The sequence below is a fragment of the Oncorhynchus mykiss genome, chromosome 9 (assembly GCF_013265735.2).
Source record: "Oncorhynchus mykiss isolate Arlee chromosome 9, USDA_OmykA_1.1, whole genome shotgun sequence".
In the NCBI taxonomy this organism is placed as follows: domain Eukaryota; kingdom Metazoa; phylum Chordata; class Actinopteri; order Salmoniformes; family Salmonidae; genus Oncorhynchus; species Oncorhynchus mykiss.
The window spans coordinates 62,527,490-62,552,107 of NC_048573.1; the positions used below are offsets into that span (position 1 = coordinate 62,527,490).

Sequence of the window (24,618 nt, forward strand, 5' to 3'; positions counted from 1 at the left end):
TTTTTGTAGTGTTTGTGTTTAGTGTGTTCTTTTCATTAAACATGAATCGCAATCGACACGCTGCATTTTGGTCCGACTCTCCTTCTCATACAGAAAACCGTGACATCTTGGTGGCCTACAGATTGTTTGGGGAGTTTATTCTACCTGGGGAGAATTTAGGCGAATGACACTGAATCCCCTTGCCTGCATGTGTGGTTGGGACCTTGTGTAAACTGTTTCAGGAAACTAGGCGTATGTCGCGGGTCACTACTTCACATGAGAGTCATTTGAACATAATCTTTTTTTTTAAATCAATTTTAAAAAATGTTATAAATGTGTGAACTTTCATGTGCCTTAATAACAAACTTGAATGCCATCTGTAAATACAAATACAATTGTTAAATTACAAGCCTAGTTGGTTTAGCCACAGAAAAGGGGGGCAACCTTCCCGCTAGCCATGATTTGCTGAGATAATGAGTGGGCTGGACATTCCAAGAGATGAGTTCGGATTGGTCTGCCATATAGCACGCTTTTGTCTTTTTGAGCTGGTTAGTATGTGTAGGTAATACTGTCTAACACAGCTTTTTAAAAGTATATATTGCTTAGTAGAACTGGATAAGTGTTGCTCTCCACTTTCTGGAGGATTGAGTTTTGAAATCAGTGGAATTATAGCATGATAGCTAAGGTGATGGAGAAAACACCTGTCTCCTGATCCGTGACTGGGAGAAGCCTCCAACCATGATGTATTTGGGTAAGATGGTCTAGCTAGCTACATTTTCAGATATTACACGTTTCTAATTTTTACAAAGTCGCTTTCATTTCAAGTAAAAGTGTACTGTTAGCTAGCTAGCTAACATTAGCTGGCTGGCTCACTAGCTAACGATACGTGTATGATCATATTATTTGTACCTCAGAGCCATTTACTTGCTTAGTTATGGGATTATGAATCTGGTTCGCTAGCTACCTGCAGATTCATGCACGGTAGTAATTTCATGAGTGTTAGCTAGCTAACATTGAACCTGGTTCTCTAGCTCTGTCACGTTCGTCGTATGGAGTAGACCAAAGTGCAGCGTGGTTAGAATACATTCTTTTTTATTGCAGGAAGAACACGAAGAACACTTAAACAAAACAACAAGATGACCGTGACTGCTAATGAAACAATGTGCTAACGTATAACATAGACCATAACCCACAAAATACCCAAAGAAGATGGCTGCCTAAATATGGTTCCCAATCAGAGACAACGATAAACACCTGCCTCTAATTGAGAACCAATCTAGGCAACCATAGACCTACATAAACACCTAGATGGTAAACAACCCCATAAATCTACAAAACCCCTAGACAGTACAAAAAAAACAAAAAAACACACATTGCACCCTCGTCACACCCTGATCTAACCAAAATATATAAAGAAAACAAAGAATAACAAAGAATACTCAGGTCAGGGCGTGACAGTTGTGATACAGCATGGAATCAAACCAGGGTCTGTAGTGACACCTTTAGCACTGAGATGCGATGCCTTAGACCACTCCGCCACCCGGGAGCAGAATTACTTTCCCATTGTTCCTCAAATGCATTGTATGATATAAAACATTTTAACTCTGTGTCTCTGCTTTTATCCAATGTAAAAAACACAATTTCAAATGTTGCTACATGATCAAGGCAGTCGGTCACATTTGAGCAATTCAAGAGGAGATGTAAAAGGTCCATAATAACAATACCCTGTTGTATCAAAGGGACTCTGAACACCTCACTGCACCCCAAAAACACACCATATGCATGTATTCCTTTTGAAGAGCTGTAGTATTTATTATAGACGTGAGTAGTATATTTTGTTCTACTGTATATATATGTCATACATTGCCATAACCTTTCCTGCATACTGCTGTGTAAACTCACCTCTGTCTCCAGAGCAAATAAATGTTGCCTTGAATAAAAGCCATGTCTACTTATTTGCGACATTGACAGACCAATCAACTGTTATTTTGAAGCATGTTTACTTGCCAACAAATTAAAGTCAAAATGACGCACCAACTCCCTGCGTCATTTGTTTTAGCAGTAAGATTGTAGCTAGTTACTTCCAAATACATTAAATGAATATCACAATTGATCCAGAAGTTGAAGTCAATACTTTATTGTTTTCTGATGCAGCTGCAATCATTTAGTCACTTGTCAGTACTCATGTAAAACATATTATATAAAACATTTGATATAAACTTAATTAAAAACATATGTACAAGAGCTAGCAACATCTATACTACAATGCAGCTGTGAGCATAGTAGCCATTCTATATTATACTACAACAACTGAATATGGATGTTGTGCTGGCTGAATGTTCCAGGCAGGGTCCTGAATAAGTCTACAGTATCTGAACTACTAAAGCTGGTGTCAACCTCGTCTTGTGTTGGGCAACGGCAACTGGTCTGGCAGAACTTCATGAGCTCCATGACCTTGGACATAGACTATACACTTTGGCTCTTGCCAGCGCTGTGCAGTCTATTCCTCTTCCCAGTCAGATGATGATGAGCTTGTTCTCGTCTGAAAACATTAATCCAATGGGTCTACAGGATCTGTACTACTATAGTTGGTGTCCAGGTCATCAGCAGCAGGATGAGTCTGTAGGACATACACTAGTCAGTGATTAGCCAACATTTTACTACTTTGTCCCCATCAATAGACACTCAGAAAGGTAATATACACACCCATCCCCTCACGTTTAATAGATCAAGCTGACTAACTTTCACAAGCACAATACCTACTCCAATAGACACCAGTCAGTCACCCACACCATCCCCTCCTTACTCTACAGATAATGTAACTACGATAGACGATGAAGGCTACTTATAAACACACCAACTATGACAACAAAACACAAACCATGTTTATGCCTAGCTCCAGTATATTTATTTTTTGCAAATGTGACTTACCCTACTTCCTGGTGCTGAGCTTGATGTTGATGCCACTGCAGATGTTGATGGGATCAGACTCTGTAAATACAACACATAGGCCAGTCACATTAGCCTCTGCGTATTTAGTTAGCTAGTTAACGGTTAGATACTGTCCAGTAGGTTGTAGCTAATGTAACCTAATGTAGCTAAAGTTAGCTTGCAAAACTGCAAATCACACCGCCGGATAGCAGCTGGCTATCGCTATGAATTCTGGATATTGTGGTGGGCTTTACAATCAGGAAATGTAGATGTCTCGTTTCTACCGGTGAGATGCAGAACCTGTCATATTTGTGTGTAGTGAGGAAATTCTCAATTTTTATTGCACATATTATATGATAATAACATTAATGGACATATACAGTGAAAGAGCAGCAGTGAAGTTTCCCTTTAATGGGAATCTTAGCTAATGTCCTGGGAATGTTCCCGGTTGGCTTGGAACATAGACAAAATTCACTCCATGGCTGAATACAATCAATGACAAAGCTTTACAACAAGCCGGAATATAATCCAATTAACAATGTCTCACTCAGCAGCAGGTATTATAATTTCTTCTTCTATCATACTTCCTATTAACTTGAAATGACTCATAGGGACCGTTATAGATGTAACGTATCCCTGCCTTACATACGGGTGTGTGCCATGTGCTAGTGGTGTGCCATGTGCTAGTGCTGTGCTGCTTGACTCATGATCTGCACCTGTACATGCATTTAATTGCCTCTTTTATTTAGCCTTTGTATAGATTCAACATTGTACCTGTCATTGAACATGGAGGAAGCATGATGCCTACCAGTGGAGGGAGGGAGCTTGACATAGTAGAACTAAAGGCACATCTCATCGTCAGGCCTCACTACGGATATAGCTCCACACCGTTCATCTTTCTAATGAACCAAACATCAACAGCCCTCTGTCAACTTAAGCATAAATGGCTCGTGGATTGCTCTATACCTGAAACCCCAGCGTGGCAATCTTAAGAACAGAGGATCGAAGAGAAAGCTCTGCTCAGTTGAGATGTGTCCTTCAGGGAACTGATGGGGGGTCTCTGAGAATACAAATCTAAATTGAAATTACCTCAGTTTTTCAAAGACGCCTTTCAGGAGATTTAATATAGCCCCCTCAAAATCCTTCCAATCCATTGACAAGCCCAAGCCCGGACCAATGTGTTAACTTCGAAAAAAGAGAAGAAGTTAGGGGACAGACCCAAGTAGGAAATGGACTGGAGAGGGCTGATGTGCCGCAGAGATTAAAGAAAGAAGGGCATGATAAGAGGAAGTTCATATAAAATGGAGGATAGTGGTGGCTTTAATGTCTAGAGTCCTTTCCTTTCAGGGGATTTAGAGCTACCCTACATAAGCCAAAAGTATGTGGACGCCTGCTTGTTAAACATCTCATTCCATAATCAAGCACATTAATATGGAGTTGGTCACCCCCTTTTATAACAGCTTCCACTCTTCTGGGAAGGATTTCCACTAGATGTTGGAACATTGCTGCGGGGACTTGCTTCCATTCGGCCACAAGAGCATTAATGAGGTCAGGTACTGATGTTGGGCGATTAGACCTGACTCGCAGCCGGCGTTCCAATTCATCCCAAATGTGATTAATGGGGTTGAAGTCAGGGTCCTGCGCAGGCCAGTCAAGTTAATCCACACTGATCTCAACAAACCATTTATGTATGGACCTCGCTTTGTGCACGGGGGCATGCTGAAACAGGAAAGGGCCTTGGGGGAAAGGGCCCCCAAACTGTTGCCACAAAGTTGGAAGCACAGAATTGTCTAGAATGTCATTGTAGGCTGTAGCATTAAGATTTCCCTTCACTGATTACTACATGTGATGCCATATGTGTTATTTTACAGTGTTGATGTCTTCACTATTATTTTACAATGTAGAAAAAAGTAAAAAGTAAGAATTTGGAACAAACTGTGAATTTCAGAATCAAAACGATCGACAATAGACAAACAAAGTGGTTTCCAGGGGGGGTCTATTCCTTCTAAATGTATCGGGTAAACCCTCATGAAAAAAAGAAACTACAGTTTACTAGATAATACTAGTAATAATAGTACTTACTTTAGAATTCTGTCTTAAACAATAGTATACTGTAGAATAATATACTACCACTGTAGTACCCCTCAATCATGTGTAGCACTTACTATAGAATGGTGTATTATGCTGTAGAATACTATAGTAAATATTATAATAGTGTCCACAAAAACACTACAGTCTGCAAATACACTACCCATAAGTGAACCTACAGGTTATAGAAATTATTAGAAGCTCTGAACTATCCGTTCAGACCCCAGGCCTACCTAGCTACAAGTAATGGAAAATGTACTCTTTTAGTATTTCTCAAGTAGGTTTCCTCAAGGAGAAAGCCTGCACTTCTATGTTAATGAGAATAAAACAAAAACACTGTAGTAAATGTTACAGTAATGTCCTCAAAAACATTACAGTAAATACTACAATAAACTGCAGTGAATACTACAGTATACTACAGTCCACAAAAACACTACAGTATATACTACATTATTCTACAATCCACAAAAACACTAATTTAATTACTATAGTATATACTACAGTATTATTTTACTGCAATATTTATAGTATAATTAAATGTAAATACTAAAGTATGCTGCAGTAAATACTATCATATTCACTACAGGGTTTTTGCTGACTTTTTTAACATCACTACAGTGAATACTATAGTATTTATACCATAGTATTTTTTTCATGTGGGAAAGCTGTAATGGCCCTGTGATGTGTCACACCAGCCTGTATTATAGTACAAATCTGCAATGAATTCAATTTTGCTCACAGGTGAAGGTAATCTGTGATATGAATCACTAGGGAGTCCTACAAAACTACTGAAGTGAACACTAGATCAGGGATCATCAACTCTTGAGCGGATGGTCGGGGGACCAGAACATAATTACAAATTATTTGTAGACTGCAAATTGACTGCAAAAAAAACGCAAAAAAAGTATAATCATTTGAAACCTTGTTTACATTTGTATGATCACGTCTCTCTATTATGCATGGGAATACTTGGGAACATATTTCCAAAATTAAAATCACTTATAGCTGATTTCCTGGTGTTTTTACAGTCTTTTATTTCCAACAATAAAAATACAAAAACAAAACTTGGAGGGTGTAATATAAACAATCATAGTCCAAATTGGTCCCGAGAGCCACCACTTGGGGAACCCTGCTGTAGATTGTAACTACAGCAATGCTGTGGTCTCAGACATTAACCCTACTCGTCTTCTCTACCAAGAGGGCTATTTTCAGAGGATACGAAAAGACACAAATCTATGTTACAGGAACATCCTAGTACTAGAAACATCCTGAGAACCAAATGTTGAACTTAAATTATTTGGTTGAGCAAAGATACTTACTATCCTCATCCTCTTCTAATGTCTCTGTCATAATCTGAAGGGTTTGAGAGAATCATTTGTTTTCCATAAGTTCAGATAGTTACAGCCTGAGCTAAAATGCACAAATTATGGAGAGTATCACCTCTGGCAAGTCATAGATGCACCATTCTTATCATGTTCTTAATTAAACATATTACCCTGTGTGGCTCAGTCGGTAGAGCATGGTGCTTGCAATGCCAGGCCTGTTGGTTCCATTCCAATTGGGGTAAAGTATGGAAAACGATGCACTCACTACTAGGAAACACTTTACATCAAATCAAATCAAAGCTTATTTGTCACGTGTGCCAAATACAACAGGTGTAGTAGACCTTACAGTGAAATGCTTACTTACGGGCTCTAACCAAGAGTGCAAAAAAGGTATTAGGTGAACAATAGGTAGGTAAAGAAATAAAAACAACAGTAAAAAGACAAGCTATATACAGTAGCGAGGCTATAAAAGTAGTGAGGCTACATACAGACACCGGTTAGTCAGTCTGATTGAGGTAGTATGTACATATAGATATGGTTAAAGTGACTATGCATATATGATGAACAGAGAGTAGCAGTAGTGTAAAAGAGGAGTTGGTGGGTGGGACACAATGCAGATAGCCCGGTTAGCCAATGTGCGGGACCAGTGGTTGGTTGGCCCAATTGAGGTAGTATGTACAGGTACATGAGTGTATAGTTATAGTGACTATACATGATAAACAGAGAGTAGCAGCAGCGTAAAGCGGGGGGGGGGCGGCTCACAATGCAAATAGTCTGGGTAGCCATTTGATTACCTGTTCTTATGGCTTGGGGATAAAAACTGTTGAGAAGCCTTTTTGTCCTAGACTTGGCACTCCGGTACCGTTTGCCATGCGGTAGTAGAGAGAACAGTCTATGACTGGGGTGGCTGGGGTCTGACAATTTTTAGGGCTTTCCTCTGACACTGCCTTTACCTGTTATGACACATATATTTAGACCTGTTGTGACATATATTGTGTTATTTTATGACACCAACATAAGAGTGTAAAAACCCACAAAACCTACCACACAAGGCTAAACATTCCATTACACCATAGCCTACGTGTCAACAGTATGTTTAAGGGTTTTTCTTTATTGTTTACAATTTTCTACATTGTAAAATAATAGTGAAGACATCAAAACTATGAAATAACACATATGGAATCATGTAGTAACCAAAAAAGTGTTTGTGTCATGTACTGTCATGTTGTGTCTTGTCTCTGTCCTTTCCCTTCACCCTGTCTCCCTCTGCTGGTCGTTGTTAGGTTACCTTTTCTCCCCCTCTTTCCCCCAGCTGTGCCTTGTCTCCTCCTAACCACCTCGTCACCCCTTTTCCCACCTGTTCCCTTTTTCCCTCTGATTAGGTCCCTATATCTCTCTCTGTTTCTGCTCCTGTCCTTGTCGGATTCTTGTTTGTTGTGTTTCATGCCTGAGCCAGACTATCGTCATGTTTGCTGTAACCTTGTCTTGTCCTGTCGGAATCTGCCGGTCCGTCTGAGCCTACCTATGTTTGGTAATTAAAGAAGCTCTGTTTAAGTTAATTCGCTTTTGGGTCCTCATTCACGCACCGTAACAGTTTGAGCCAATCAGTTGTGTTGTGACAAGGTAGGGGAGGTGTACAGAAGATAGCCCTATTTGGTAAAAGACCAAGTCCATATTATGGCAAGAACAGTTCAAATAAGCAAAGAGAAACGACAGTCCATCATTACTTTAAGACATGAAGGTCAGTGAATGTGGGAACATTTCAAGAAGGCTACCAAAATAGTTGATCAACTTCCAAATATTGTTTTACATAGTAAATGCAAAGTAAATGCACGAGCGCATTGGCCATCACCAGCGAGTGAGCTGCGCATCATGGGGTGAGTCAGTGAAACAGGAAAGCATTTTTAGGACTATCATTTCCTCCTCTACAGCAGTCTTCTCTTTTCAGCAGGATCCATTTGCTTTCCAACCTGTGTTTTCCCTTCATTGTATTTGAAATATTGCACAGGGCCTGTTTTGTCTGCATGCTATTTTTTCTGCATGCTGTTTTTTCACTGACAGATTTGCAGCGTGTTTACTATTATAGGCTATTCCTTGTTTTGGGGCTAAAATCCACAGCTAGGCTATTTAAGAAAATGATCTATGGAGCCTTAGCTAAATTATAGGCCTCCTCATGGTGTAGTAGGCTATTCTGAATTATTTCATTTATAGTAGACTACTCTGAATGATTTCAACAGACAGCAGTAATTCTATAACTTTGGCAAATGTATTTCAATGTATTTCAATACTGCAGTTCCTTTCAGAACCCTTAGCGCGATTCTATAAGGTAATACATGATGAAGTGCTGCTGCTGGAGAGATGAGAGTTGCAGGCTCATGTCTTTCAGAGCAAAGAGGGAGAGAGTTCATTGAAAGCGAATCTCATTCTAGTTATGTGAGAGATACTGGTGTGATTTTCACACTGCCACGCTTTGGTCTCAAACATCGGTTACAATGTTGCACAAATCATAAACCCAAATCAAATCTTAGAATATTAGGTCCGGACTGAAAATCTACTTCTTCACACTACTTTTTTTGTGGGGCCAGGAGAATTAACAAAGAGGCATCTCGAATGAACATTGATCACTTTTGTTCAAATTTTTACATTGCAAAAAAATGCAATGAGAGGTTCCCAATCCGGCCAAATAGGTTCCGGAACAAAACAGTCCAAAATTGAGAGGTGCAGGATCCTGTTCCGGCAAGATCTGGCTCAAATTAAGCACTGGTGGTGATACTTCACAGACCTTCAACCACACATCTGTTACACAAACCTGTATTCTGTCGGTTAGAGAGAACATTTCCCAAAGTACCCTTCCTTCAGTATGCTTGTCAACCTTGGTGTTGTTTTGTAGGTAGAACATAAGTGAAAAATGCATCATAGAGGCACGACTGTCTCTTTCCCTGTGTTTCTCAGTGTCCCACGGAGAGGTTTTCAGCAGTTGGACAAGCTGGAAGGTCATTCCATCAATTCCTGTCAGTTTGGGTAACATCACCTCAGGCTGTAGCCGGTTGGCACAGAGCTCTAATACAATCAAGGAATGAAATGTCACAACAAACCTCAAGTTGCCCCTACCCTTTGTCTTAGTGCAAGTGAGACAGAAATGTAATTTTGTCATTTTGTTATTAATGTAACACCATTCCCTTCAAACCCTCTCGCTGAATCACAGACATAAACACGCTTCTTTGCACGCACAGGCACACACGCATATATGAACATGCTCGAATGGACGCACACCCACACACAAACACAACAGCACACACACTGACTTTGGAGGCCTTCCAGTTGTATTTCATGAGGTTGTTATTCAATTTCCACTCATTCTCGTCTCCTCTGTTGTCCCTCTTTTTGGGTAACATTTCCTCAGGGGACAGTTAATCGGACTATAAGTAAAAACAAAGAATAGGAACCAAGAAATATTCCAGGGAATTGGAATAATAAAGAATGTACCAATAAAGGCCAACAGCGTCAGATACACAAGGTGGACTGAGAAACCCAGTTTCTGTTAACACAACAGAAAATACAGGGCATGAATATGATATCATTTGAGTAAGAGTAATAAACGTATATATAAATTGCATTGAACTATTTATTATACATGAATGAATGAAATTATGAAAGTAAGCTTCATCTGCTGTTCAGTTCCACATAGCAATGTTAGATAACAGTCCTATATACTGTAGAAGCCCTATGTAATGATAACACATAACGGGATCTGCAGCATAGCTTAAACAATAGACAACACTCAGACCATCCAGAAAAATGTAATACAGTATACCCTTGGCTTGCCCCTGAAAAAGCTGTGGTATTTTGTAAGTAATTATGGTCTTTCATGCATGCAACACAATCACCCAATTAGTGAATAAGGTGTTGACAGGGCTCTAACGTAGTGCATGTAAATATCAACATCTCTCTCACTTCATTGTGCCCACAGCCATAACACCCTACCACTTTACTGTTAACAAACCAAGGTAAGAAGAAGGGGCTAGATTTGGCTATAGCATCTTACTCAAGTCTCACTAAAATACTAATAAGAATAGGTTAGATTTGGCTATAGCAACTTACTGTAGTCTCACTAAAATACTAATAAGACAGGCTTAGATTTGGCTATAGCATCTTACTCAAGTCTCACTAAAATACTAATAAGACAGGGTTAGATTTGGCTATAGCATCTTACTCAAGTCTCACTAAAATACTAATAAGACAGGGTTAGATTTGGCTATAGCATCTTATTCAAGTCTCACTAAAATACTAATAAGACAGGGCTAGATTTGGCTATAGCATCTTACTGTCAGGCTATGGGTAACTGGTGCATGGAATCAGGCGCAGGAGAGCAGAGATGAGTGTACAAGGTAGTTTATTCCACGAACTCCACCAGTATAAAACAAATACTAAAGGTGCGTGAAAATACCGGTCACGAACGAACCCGGCAAACAATACCAGCCATAAAGATACAACCTGAACATAATAAACAAACACGCACACCAACATGGGGGAAACAGAGGGTACTCACGTCTCAACAAAATGTTGCCTTCTCCAGGATCAAATCCAGGTCGATTGGATACATGAGCATTTTAAGACAAAATCAAGCGTTTCTAATGTCTCACATCAGTGTGGTTGATGAAGTGTGTGGGGGCACATGTCTGGTTATAAGTGTTTCTACATCACCAACTCAGTGAGAATGGCAGTAGTTTGACCCCCAGAAGGTTCGCTGGAACTACAGAACAGCTTTCAGCATGACAGGCTGCACAGAGCAGTCCTGTTGATGGGGGAACAGAACAGAATGACTGGGTATGTCCCAAATTGCACCCTATACCCTATATTGTACTCTATGTTTGACCAGAGCCCCATGGGCCCTGGTCAAAAGTACTGCACTGTAATGGGAATAGGGTGCTTTTTGAGACGCAAACTCTGTCTGCATGCAGCTAAATCAACAATGCCAACCTATCTCGTGGCATAGTCCATGTAGGAGTTGTCTAATCTACATCTCTGGGTAAATTAATTGGGTTCAAAGCACTGATGTGAGTGATACATTTGAGAAATGAGTGCATGATGCAATTCTTGTAGTAGAGATACAGGCAGTGGCGATTTTAGCACAAAATCTTGGTGCGGTAAACTCCCCCTAAAATGTTTAGCCACAACACAACACAAAACAACACTAAACAATACATTATTTGCAATATAACAGTGACAAATGGTGCCCACAAACTGTTAGCGCCAACATAAAGCTGTCCCAACAGCAGTCCCAACACCTTACCACTGCTACACCTGGCTACACAGAGCCTTGTCTGGCAGCGAAACAGTTCCTTCAGCCTCATTAACTGCCTTTGAAAAAAACATAGATGATATGGCTGACATGCTTAAACATATGTGGTTTCTACTGACAATTGAGATGTACAATCTATGGCATAAGGGGACGACGAGCGGATGAGAGGCAATCCGTAATTTCGATTAATATATTAATGAGTGAGCTAGGATGGACATAGTCAATATAACTATTTGTTCAGCACTTTTGAAATGTACAGCGACATAATTCAGAACATGGGCTGTTCTTACAGTATTCTCCCTGTACACCAAGTCAGAACCGTAGGACAAATGAAGGGGGTAAATAAGCAGATAATGAAAGCTTTTACAATATTCGATGATGACATTTCTCTAAAACAAGCTATAGGTTACATGTGCACTACCAAGTCAGAACAGTAGGCCAAGTTATGAGGGGGAAAGGGACCAAATGACAGCTAACAGCTTACTACATAACATACAATTAGTATAACTTTCTTAGCTACAGTATACATATCTCTCTGGCATATTACATAATTTATGCAGGAGCATACAATACATTTTTTGACTCACCTTGTTGTGCTGTGCTCACTTGAACAGGAAGGTGGCGCGGCAGTCCTTCGTGAGCAAATTCTGTCATCAAACTTTGTCATCAAATTCTGACATTCTCTGAATTTATTGTGTTTTCGAGACAAAAAATATAAGTTTGAACCATGATGTCTGTGATCTTCAGGTCAGAACTCTAGAAAGTGGCCCGAGTTTACGACTTGGAGTTCCGAGTTGGATGACCTTTCAAAATGTATTTTCCCAGCAGGATATAATTTTTTCTGAGTTCCCAGTTCTTAAACTCACTGAAGTCTGAAATTTCCCAGTTCCAAGTTTTACAGTAGTTTAGAAACCCGCCGGCAGAAGTCATGCTGGATTGACAGCATGGCCAATGTTGAATGTTTATCCTTCTAAGCTTGGAAAAGAGACCCTTTAACCCACAGTTGGACCACACACTCACTCCACTGAATTGCAGGCTTGTGATTGTTTTGCAATGGTTGCAGTTAGCCACTGATTCTTCCAAACCACAAATGGTTGAATTTGTGATTTCCAACATGTTGTATAATGTTTGTGTCCAATGGCCGATGAGCATCAATACGTTTTATCTATAATTTCTCTTCATAATTTCTCTTCATATGACAACGACTGAAAAGGATTTGCTAGTAGATTGTCGACTTGATTCATGATGATGACTGCTAGCTTGCTATCTAAGATTTTGAAAGTATGATGTTGACATGATCAGTCCAATCAAAGTTACAGTAGATATAACGTGATTTGACGTCATTTTATCTGTGGCCAATGACCTTAAGCCTTCTTGGATGTGCACTTCTAATGTAACTCTATGGCAGCACCCAAGGGGCTTGAATTTTCGAGCTCTCCTCATAGATTTTGGGGTGACGTAGTGTTCCCACGAGTGACAGAACACTGAGCTAATCACGGCTCAACTAGAGAACATTACCAACCCCTACGCTCCGTATTTTCCGCTGGCTGCCCCACCACAGAAAGCACTGAGCTAGGCTGAAACACTTGCATTTTGGAGCTGCCTTACTCAAGAAAGCAAAAAAAGAGACCATGTTTGTAGAGTATGCGGCTTTATTAAGTCAATGAAAACATTTTTTTAATTGTTTGAAAAATTATATGTGACATGTATTAATGCCAAAATAACATGCAAAACAGGGCAGCTATGCCCTACCTGCCCTGAATGACGGGTCGCCACTGGATACAGGCATGCATGTAATTCTATACAGGCCAGTTAATTATTCTGTTGTGGCTGAGATATAGGCATGCATGTAATTCCTCTATATGCTGTGATCCAGTTCTAGGGCTTCACAAAATGTCCATGTGTTTCAATGTGCATTCTGTAGCTATATTTGCAACAGGCCAGGATGAATAAAATGGTCTGCTTATGGTTTGCTAGATCTCTTTCTGAGTTGTCATGGTGGCTGGATGTCCTTTGGGTGGTGGACCATGTTTGATACACACGGGAAACTGTTGAGTGTTGAAAACCCAGCAGCGATTCAGTTCTTGACACAAACCGTTGCGCCTGGCACCTACTGTACTATCAAACCCTGTTCAAAGGCATTAAATCTTTTGTCTTGCACATTCACCCTCTGAATGGTACACATACAATCCATGTCTCATCTGTCTCAAGGCTTTAAACCCCTTCTCCTCCCCTTCATCTCCACTGATTGCAGTGGATTTAACAAGTGACATCAATAAGGGATCATAGCTTTCACCTGGATTAACCTGGTCAGTATATTGAGGGAGAAAACCAACTGTGCCTCTGGTTCATGCAGGGTGGTGGGTTATTCATGCAGGGTGGTGGGTTATTCATGCAGGGTGGTGGGTTATTCATGCAGTTGTGGTGGATTTACATTGATGATACAGCACAGAGCATCACAGTGCATGGTGGGAAATAGCCCTGTACGGTTCTACTGAGAGATAGATAACACCCCAACAAGCAACACCATCAGGAATATCCCAAAAGCTAGTGATCTTCAACAAGTTAATGGTTAAAAAAAGAACAGAAGAAAATGACACAGTAGAAAAAGCGAACTAATTCCAGTTGGAGTGCTGCCCATATTCTCAGAACAGAGGTGTGATTGGTATTCTGGACTGCTCCTTTTGTCTTTAGTGCATTGTAATGAAAAATGTGTTCCACTTGGTTGGCCATTATTTCAGCCACCTCTTCACCCAACTGGGCTAACTGAGAGACGGGATCCGTTTGAATTTAACCTATGGCTTTTATCAGCCACTCTCAGGGAGGATAACCTTAGTCCTCTGCGTGTCGGTGGGTCTAAGGCAGGGAATAGAGGTAGGACTAGATGGGTTATAATGCTTGCGGTGATGTGCATACACTGTCGGAAAAAAGGTGCTATCTAGAACCTTAAAGGGTTCTTCGGGTGTAGTCATAGGATAACCCTTCAATTAACTATTTTTGGCTGCAAGTAGAACCCTTTTGGGTTCCATGTAGAACCCTTTCTACTAAGGCTTCTACATGGAACCAGAAATGGTTCGACCTTGAACCAAAAAGGTTTTTTCTATGGGGACAGCCAAAGAATCCTTTTGGATCCCTTTTTCTGTACAGTTCTCTCAAAGAACTAGAATGTCTATTATTTCCTCTTTATTCCCTCTCTAATAAGCTTGAATTTACACTGAAATGCAAAATGTAAATGTTTCATGAGCTGAAAAAACAGATCCCGGATATTTTCCATACACACAAAAATCGTATTTCTCTCAAATTTTGGGCGCAAATTAGTTTACATCCCTGTTAGTGAGCATTTCTCCTTGGCAAGATAATCCCTCCACCTGACAGGTGTGGCATATCAAGAAGCTGATTAAACAGCATGATCATTAAACAGGTGCACCTTGTGCTAGAGACAATAAAAGACCACTCTAAAATGTGAAGTTTTGTCACACAACACAATGCCATAGAAGTCTCAAGTGATTGAGGGACGGTGCAATTGGCATGCTGACTGCAGGAATGTCCACCAGAGCTGTTGCCAAATAATTGAATGTTACTTTTTCTATCATAAGCCACCATGCTTGGGACTCTCTGGATCGACGTGTACGACAGCATGTTCCAGTTCCCGCCAATATCCAGCAACTTCACACAGCCATTGAAGAGGATTGGGACAACATTTCATAGGCCACAATCAATAGCCTGATCAACTCTATGTGAAGGAGATGTGTCGAGCTAAATTAGGCAAATGGTGGTCATACCAGATACTGACTGGTTTTCTGGTCCACGGCCCTATGTTTTTTTAAAGGTATCTGTGACCAAGAGATGCATATCTGTATTCCCAGTCGTGATATCCATAGATTAGGATCTAATTAATTCATTTCAATTGACTGATTTCCTTATATTAACTGTATTTCAGTAAAATCTTCAAAATTGTTTCATGTTGCGTTTATATTTTTGTTCAGTATACATAAAAATATTCAGTCAGTTTTCAAACCTGTTATGTGCTGTCACATATCAGACTGTATTTGTTAATCCAAGTGTGCACAGCCGGAAGCGCTACCACAACAGCCTTCATGTCGTAATAATGAGACATAGGCATCTCACAGTGAAATGGACAGCTTTCCAATGTTCTTTTGGAAATGTTTGTACTCACTGGGAAGTGCTGTGTCTGTAGAACACAGAGTCAGTGTGACTGTGTGAATATTAATTATTAAAGGGAGGTTTGTCAGTAATCTCTACAGCCTAGTTAATTTGATGTTTTTGTCCTGTTGTTTTGGATTTCACCTGCACTGCGTCATCCTTCCTGGCCTGCAAATAGAGGACTAAGGAGCGACCAGTTCCCTGTTCTGGATGGAACTTACCTATATTTGTAATAATTTATAATTTTCTCCTTACAGAATTTGAATATTGAGGAAAGACAATCATTACATTATAGCCTGATCTAGCAGCATAGTGCTCTCTGAGAAATTCCCCTGGAGATACTGCAGTATTGTTTCTTCCCAGAACTGTATTGCTCTAGCTTAATCACAAAGGAGAACATGATTTTATTCACCAACATGAAATGCAGCAGAAAAAATGCCTAAACATTCCCCCCTCTTATCTCTCCAAAGGCATCAGCAAAAAGGTAAACACAACACAATAAGGATATTGTAAAATACATTTCCCGAGATGGATGAACAATAATGAGTTTAATTAAGACTTCCCATTAGCATTTTCCTTTCACTGAATACCTTCAAACCTTGTGTCACTGTCAAACATTTTGAAGACATTGCCACAGTGAAGAGTTCCTACACTACAATGATGGATCCAGAGGGTACGTGTCACATGTCAGGTGCCAGGCCGTGGCCGTGTACTAAGTTCTGTCCATATCTCCCATCCACATCTCTTCCAAGTCCCAACAATAAGAAAGTAAAGCGCCTTGCATTTATCCTTCATGTGGCAGAAGAGATTCACAGTGATGGGTGGATAACATGCAATGGCATTTAATGCCCCCACAGCTTAGTGATGGATGCCCATGGCATGGTGAAGTACGTTTGATTCCATCGCTGAGGATAATGCGAAGTGACAGGATTTTGTCAGAAATGGTGTGACGCGTACCCTCTGACATGGGGATCCATCCTAGCAGAAACATCGCTGAATGACATTTGTTATGTACCTGCCTTCAGTCCAAATTCTCTGGCTGGCTCTTCAATCATGTCACATACTGTAGCTATATGTTTCACTGATGTATTGGTCTATGTATAAGCAGTTACAAAATCCTCCAAATGTAAAAAAAATCTTCAGTTTATATGTACACTACAGTTCAAAAGTTTAAGGTCACTTAGAAAAGCACATTTGTTGTCCTTTAAAATAACATCAAATTGATCAGAAATACAGAGTAGACATGGTTAATGTTGTAAAGGACTATTGTAGCTGGAAACGGCTGATTTTTTTATAGAATATCTACATAGGCGTACAGAGGCCCATTATCAGCAACCATCACTCCTGTTTTCCAATGGCACGTTGTGTTAACTAATCCAAGTTTACAATTTTACAAGGCTAATTGATCATTGGCAGGAACTGGAACACGCTGTTGTACATGTCAATCCAGAGCATTCCGAACATGCTCAATGGGTGACAAGTCTGGTGAATATGCAGGCCATGGGAGAACTAGGACATTTTCAGCTTCCAGGAATTGTGTACAGATCCTTGCGACATGGGGCCGTGCATTATCATGCTGAAAGACGAGGTGATGGTGTAGGATGAATGGCACAACAATGGTTCTCAGGAACTCATCACAGTATCTATGTGCATTCAAATGGCCATCGATAAAATACGCTTTTTGCGCTTATAGAACATTTCTGGGATCTTTTATTTCAGCTCAGACATTGGACTAACACTTTACATGTTACATTTATATTTTTGTTAAGTATATGAGTAGAACTCTTCCCAGCCATTTCAATATCCATTACTATAGACACAGCTATACTGTAGGATGAGTTGTCTTTTTCATTATGATAGGCCCTCAATTCAGACACACAATAAATGTCAATGGGAAAAAAATACATAGTGTGTACTTAACAATTGGATATATTTAACAATTGGGATGCCTCTCATAATTAATCTCAGTGGGACTGTCTGCGACATTAAAGAACTTTGAAAGTACACTACAAGGCCAAAAGTATGTCAACACCTGCTCGTCGAACATCTCATTCCAAAAGCATGAGCATTAATATGGAGCTGGTCCCTCCTTTGCTGCTATAACAGCCTCCACTATTCTGGGAGGGCTTTCCACTAGATATTGTAACATTGCTGCGGGAACTTGCTTCCATTCAGCCGCAAGCGCATTAGTGAGGGCGGGTACTGACGTTGGGCGATTAGGCCTGGCTCGCAGTCGGCGTTCCAATTAATCCCAAAGGTGTTCGATGGAGTTGAAGTCAGGGCTCTGTGCAGACCAGTCAAGTTCTTCCACACCGATCTCGACAAACAATTTCTGTATGGACCTCGCTGTGTGTACGGAGGCATTGTCATGTTGAAACAGGAAAGGGACTTCAGCAAACTGTTTCCACAAAGTTGGAAGCACAGAATCGTCTAGAATGTCATTGTATGCTGTAGCATTAAGATTTCCCTTCACTGGAACTAACGGGCCTAGCCCGAACAATGAAAAACAGCCACAGACCATTATTCCTCCTCCATCAAACTTTGCAGTTGGCACTATGCATTCGGGCAGGTGGCGTTCTCCTGGCATCCTCCAAACCCAGATTCTTCCGTTGGACTGCCAGATGGGGAAGCATGATTCATCAATCCAGAGGAAACGTTTCCACTGATCCAAAATTCAATGGCGGCTCGTTTTACACCACTCCAGCCAACAATTGGCATTGCGCATGGTGATCTTAGGCTTGTGTGTGGCCGCTCGGCCATGGAAATCCACTTCATGAAGCTCCTGATGAAGCGTTCTTTTGCTGACATTGCTTCCAGAGGCAGTTTGGAACTACGTAGTGAGTGTTGCAGCCTAGGACAGACGATTTTTACACACTATCCGCTTCAGCAGTTGGCGGTCCTTTTCTGTGGGCTTGTTGCTCCTTGAAGTTTCCACTTCACAATAACAGCACTTACAATTGACCGGGGAAGCTCTCAAAGGGCAAAATTGTGACAAACTGACTTGTTGGAAAGGTGGCATCCTATGACGGTGCCACGTTGAAAGTCACTGAGCTCTTCAGTACGGGAAGTTCTACTGCCAATGTTTGTCTCAATGGCGATTTCATGTCTGTGTGCTTGATCTTATACACAGGTGTGGCTGAAATAGCCAAATCCACAAATTTGAAGGTGTATCCACATACTTTTGGCAATTTAATGTCCCTCTAAATAACGCATTAACTTTGGTGCAGTAAATATACCAGGATAATAGCACTGACTGAGATTCTTCACAAAAGTAAAGTGAGCCTTCTTAGACTCTCCTAAGTCCTCTCATTAATCCATGCAACAATACTATCAGTTTCAGTTGCAAGGAGCTGTGGGCTCCAATCTGCTATAATGATAATGGTAAGGTTGAGCGATCAGGACAGCATCAGCAGAAATTAAGCTAAAGGCTGATTTATTTGTTTTATAGGAGCTCTGCTTACCCAGACTAACTAAAAAGTCACTCTGAGTTTGGTTTATAGGCTATACCTATGGTTGCTCTGCCCTGCGGTCACAAAAACTAATTAGAGATGTGTCCAAGGCCCAGCCTGACCCCTAACATAGACAGTGAGGAAAACAAAAGGAGAAGAAAATAAGTAATACAGAGTGATAGTGCATGTGCGAGCATGCGTGTGAATTCTTTCTTCCAAAAAATACATTTGTTCTGGAAAAATGCACCTACTTATACAATTGTTGTTATATTAATACCATGTGGCATCCATTCATCAATAGTCCTGTCACATGTACAGATAGGGCTCTACCTGATATACAGTACCAGTCAAAAGTCTGGACACCTACTTATTCAACTGTTTTTCTTTATTTTTACTATTTTCTACATTGTAGAATAATAGTGAAGACATCACAACTTATGAAATAACACATATGGAATCATGTAGTACCCAAACATCTTAAACAAATAAAATATATATTTTATATTTGAGATTCTTCAAAGTAGCCACCCTTTGCCTTGATGACAGCTTTGCACACTCTTGACATTCTCTCAGCCAGCTGGAATGCATTTCAGATGTGAAATGATGTGCCTTGTACAAAGGTAATTTGTGAATTTCTTTCCTTCTTAATGCATTTGATCCAATCAGTTGTGTTGTGACAAGGTAGGGCTGGTACATTTGGTAAAAGACCAAGTCCATATTATGGCAAGAACAGCTTAAATAAGCAAAGAGAAATGACAGTCCATCATTACTTTAAGACATGAAGGTCAGTCAATACGGAACATTTCAAGAACTTAAGTTTCTTCAAGTGCAGTCACAAAAACCATCAAGCGCTATGATGAAACTTTATCTCATGAGGACCGCCACAGGAAAGGAAGACTCAGAGTTACCTCTTCTGCAGAGGATAAATTCACTAGAGTTACCAGCCTCAGATTGCAGCCCAAATAAATGCTTCACAGAGTTCAAGTAACAGACACATCTCAACATCAACTGTTCAGAGGAGACTCTGTATCAGGCCTTCATGGGCAAATTGCTGCAAAGAAACCACTGCTAAAGGACACCAATAATAAGAAGAGACTTGCTTGGGCCAAGAAACACGAACAATGGACATTAGACCGGTGTAAATCTATCCTTTGGTCTGATTTGAGATTTTTGGTTCCAAGCACCTTGCCTTTGTGAGACGCAAAGTAGGTGAACGGATGATCTCCGCATGCTTGGTTTCCACCGTGAAGCATGGAGGAGGTGGTGTGATGGTGTGGGGGTGCTTTGCTGGTGACACTGTGATTTATTTAGAATTCAAGGCACATTTAACCAGCATGGCTACCTCAGCATTCTGCAGCAATACGCCATCCCATCTGGTTTGTGCTTAGTGGGACTCTCATTTGTTTTTCAACAGGACAATGACCCCAAACACACCTCCAGGCTGAGTAAGGTCTATTTGACCAAGAAGAAGAGTGATGGTGCTGCATCAGATGAGCTGGCCTCCACAATCACCTGACCTCAACCCACTTGAGATGGTTTTGGATGAGTTGGACTGCAGGGTGAAGGAAAAGCGGCAAACAAGTGCCCAATATATGTGGGAACTCCTTCAAAACATTCCTCATGAAGCTGGTTGAGAGAATGCCAAGAGTGTGCAAAGCTGTCATCAAGGCAAAGGGTGTCTACTTTGAAGAATCTAAAATCTTAAATCTATTTTGATTTGTTTAACACTTTTTTGGCTACTATGTGATTCCATATGTGTTATTTCATTGTTTTGATGTCTTCACTATTATTCTACAATGTAGAAAATAGTACAAATAAAGAGTAGGTGTATCCAAACTTTTGACTGATACTGTATATATATTTTTTTTTCTTCACAAAAGTAGTGCACTGGGCCTTTAGTAGTCCTGGATTAGCTGATGATATTGCAGCTGACAAAACACTGTCAGCCCTCCCACCCCCCATTGTTCGGAACCCACTGCCTGCAAGTCGTGGTCAAGTTCCCCACCACCCTGTCTGTTGGCTGCGCCTGTAATTTGACGCAAGCTGTATTCTATCAAGACACAACCATGTTGATCTGTATGGAGCTTGCGCTTGCCCAGTTGTGCCTTTTTTCCAGTCTGCCCTTGCAAGGTGATTGCGCAAGCGCCCGCCGGTATCCAATCATGCATGGCTTGAGAAATGCAGTTTAAATACATCAACAGTGTTGCCACAGCAGCATAACATTGATTAACACTTAGCACTTGATTTAGCCCACATTATCATCAATATTCGGTATGGTTGGCAGATGCATTCCAGAAAGATAGAGAGACAAATCACAATCAGTCAAATAAATTGATCTAGCTAACGAGCAGATTTACATGAATCATCAACATCAATGATTAGCTGATAGCCCATCCTCTTTTCTTGATGTCAATCATGTCTTTAGGAGGATGTGTAGCCTATCTAACTTGCTTACAATTTCTGATGATGAGTGATTGTGTTGTGCAGAAATAAATAGGCCTTTGCTAAAAATATATATAATTTTCAGCTTCAGAGGGATTTAGTATGTTATTACTTTCGAGATATTAATTATTATTATTATTATTATTATTCTTTCAAGCGGGGTTGCCCTTTTTTCATTTTGAGCACCTTACCCCTGAAAGGTCTGTGCATGGCCCTGGTTAAGTCCTAATATACTGTACTGTATATAAAAGTTGTTACTGCAAGAAAGGCAAATTTTGCTCAAATGTCACAAACGCTAGCTCACTGTTTGAGAAACAAAAAGCAGTGACAGCAGGGAAAACCAATTCCACAGTGCAAAAACACAGTGCCTATTCTGGAATACAGACACTGTTATAAAACATGCTCAAGATTCTATGTACATGTTCGAAATGTTCTTACCTGGTTCCTTGTGGTCCGAGTTTTGGTTGGACAGCAGAAACAGGAAGTCCTGGCAAGTGTCCTGGTCCAATAGCTGCTTGTTCTGGAGGCAGAGGTCAACAATCAGGGTCACAGCTTTCTGACAGAACATGTCATACTCCTCTCCGTCAGGACTCATGCTCCCAGCTGCATCCTCTGTCTCTCAGCGCTGTGTCTCAGCAACGTGCTCATCCAAGGAGACTCGTAACGCCACGTAACGCATGCACTGTACAGCACCCACACAAACAGACACACAGCCGCCCAGCATAGACAGAAGATAAATGAGACTGGTCTCTATCCGTACGGCTGATTCTTGTTATTCTGTCTTGTACTGTCTCTCAAGTGTGTGTGTGTATTTGAGTGTGTGGAGGTTAGCGTGTATGTGCATTTCTAAATGTGAGTTTGTGTCTGATCTGGGCCAAGTTTGTGTGTATGTGTGTATATGTATTAAGTTTGTGCGTATGTGTGCATGACCACGTGTAGCTTACGGTTGGGGACTGTGTGTGTACAAGTGTGTAGGCTTGATGAATCACTTATTCCCCCAGGTATTCTAGGAACAATAATTATTGCATCACATTTATTCTGAAGCTCTGGCAAATTAAAATGAGAACACTCAACAACAACTGAATATGGATGATACAGCCCCTCCCTCTCCCCTCCCCTTACTCTCCTGTTCTCCCCCCACTCTCCCATCCCTCCCCCTACTCTCCTGTTCTCCCCCCACTCCCCACTCCCTCATCCCTCCCCTTTACTCTCAAGTTCTCCCCCCACTCTCCCACCACTCCCCTTACTATCCTGTTCTCCCCCCACTCTCCCATCCCTCCCCCTACTCTCCTGTTCTCCCCCACTCCCCACTCCCTCCCCCAATCTAACCCCTCCACCAAGCAACAGATGAGTTCACCCTGCAACAACTGAATATAGATACTAGAGCCCGTGTCCTCAGTGCTTCCCCTATTCTCCCCCATTCTAACCCCCAACCCCCACCCACCCCCACCCTCCCTCACAGCCCCTCCCTCTCCCCTCCCTTTACTCTCAAGTTCTCCCCCCACTCTCCCACCACTCCCCTTACTCTCCTGTTCTCCCCCCACTCCCTCATCCCTCCCCCTTATTTACCTGTTCTTCCCCCACTCTCCCATCCCTCCCCCAATCTAACCCCTCCACCAAGCAACAGATGAGTTCACCCTGCAACAACTGAATATAGATACTAGAGCCCGTGTCCTCAGTGCTTCCCCTATTCTCCCCCATTCTAACCCCCACCCAAACAAAACGCAACAGATTAATTCACTGGGCAATAACTGAATATGGATATTAAAGCCTATCTCCCGTCTTCCCCCACCTCCCTCCCTCCCTCTTTCTCCCCCCATCCTCCCAACCCCCACCTCCCACGCCAATACCTCTGTCTGTGTGTGTAGTAATGAAAAGCTTCTCGTTTGACCTGACCAGCCCGGTCAGGTCAGCTGATCCCTCAGCTCTGGGTCTCCCCTCTGGTATCACTTCCCTCTGGTATCACTCTCCTCTGGTATCACTCCCCATTGGTATCACTCCTCTCTGGTATCACTCCACTCTGGTATCACTCTCCTCTGGTATCACTCTCCTCTGGTATCACTCTCCTCTGGTATCACTCTCCTCTGGTATCACTCCCCTCTGGTATCACTTCCCATTGGTATCACTCCTCTCTGGTATCACTCCACTCTGGTATCACTCTCCTCTGGTATCACTCTCTTCTGGTATCACTCCACTCTGGTATCACTCTCCTCTGGTATCACTCTCCTCTGGTATCACTCCCCTCTGGTATCACTCCCCTTTGGTATAACTCCACTCTGGTATCACTCCCCTCTGGTATCACTCCCCTCTGGTATCACTCCCCTCTGGTATCACTCTCCTCTGGTATCGCTCCCCTCCAATATCACTCCCCTCTGGTATCACTCTCCTCTGGTATCACTCCCTCTGAAATCACTCTCCTCTGGTATCCCCTCCGGTATCACTGCCTCCCTGGGCTAAGATAAACTCCCTGTGTCTGGTACCTTTCACTTCTCCTCTACCTCCTCCTCCTTTTCTCTCCCACTTCCTCTTCTCTCTCCTCCTCCTCTCCTCTCCTTCCTCCACAACGTGATTGCCTGTGCTTTGCGTGCTGAATGTTTACAACAGTCTGATTAGGAGGAGGAGGGAGGAGGAGGAGGGCGAGGAGGGAGGGACTGACTGTGTATGGGAGACATATCCTCCGACCGGACCTAATCACGGTCTGTATCGACTTTGGAGTGATTTTTGCACGTGGCTGCATCCTAATAGCCTTTTGAGTGTTCTTGGCTGCACATGTGTGTACCTGCATCTAGATGACCTTGCGAGTGTGTTTGTGTGTGCAGGTGTATATTAAAATGCTTGATAATATTTTGTTCAACTGTTGAGTGAACACAATACTGAATTTAGTTTCTGATCATAATTATTACAAGGGTTGGACTCTTTGATATTAATTCATTAATTT

General features: G+C 41.5%; 1 long non-coding RNA gene across 1 annotated transcript; it reads right to left on the reverse strand.

Annotated features, from left to right (window-relative positions):
- Nucleotides 1-1,439: 1,439 nt before the first annotated feature.
- On the reverse strand, nucleotides 1,440-24,193 carry LOC118966087. Its single transcript, XR_005053314.1, has 4 exons — nucleotides 23,531-24,193; nucleotides 22,119-22,362; nucleotides 2,911-2,970; nucleotides 1,440-2,599 (listed from the first exon to the last, which is right to left on the reverse strand). It is a non-coding gene; the product is annotated as an uncharacterized LOC118966087 (long non-coding RNA).
- Between the last annotated feature and the right edge of the window lie 425 nt (nucleotides 24,194-24,618).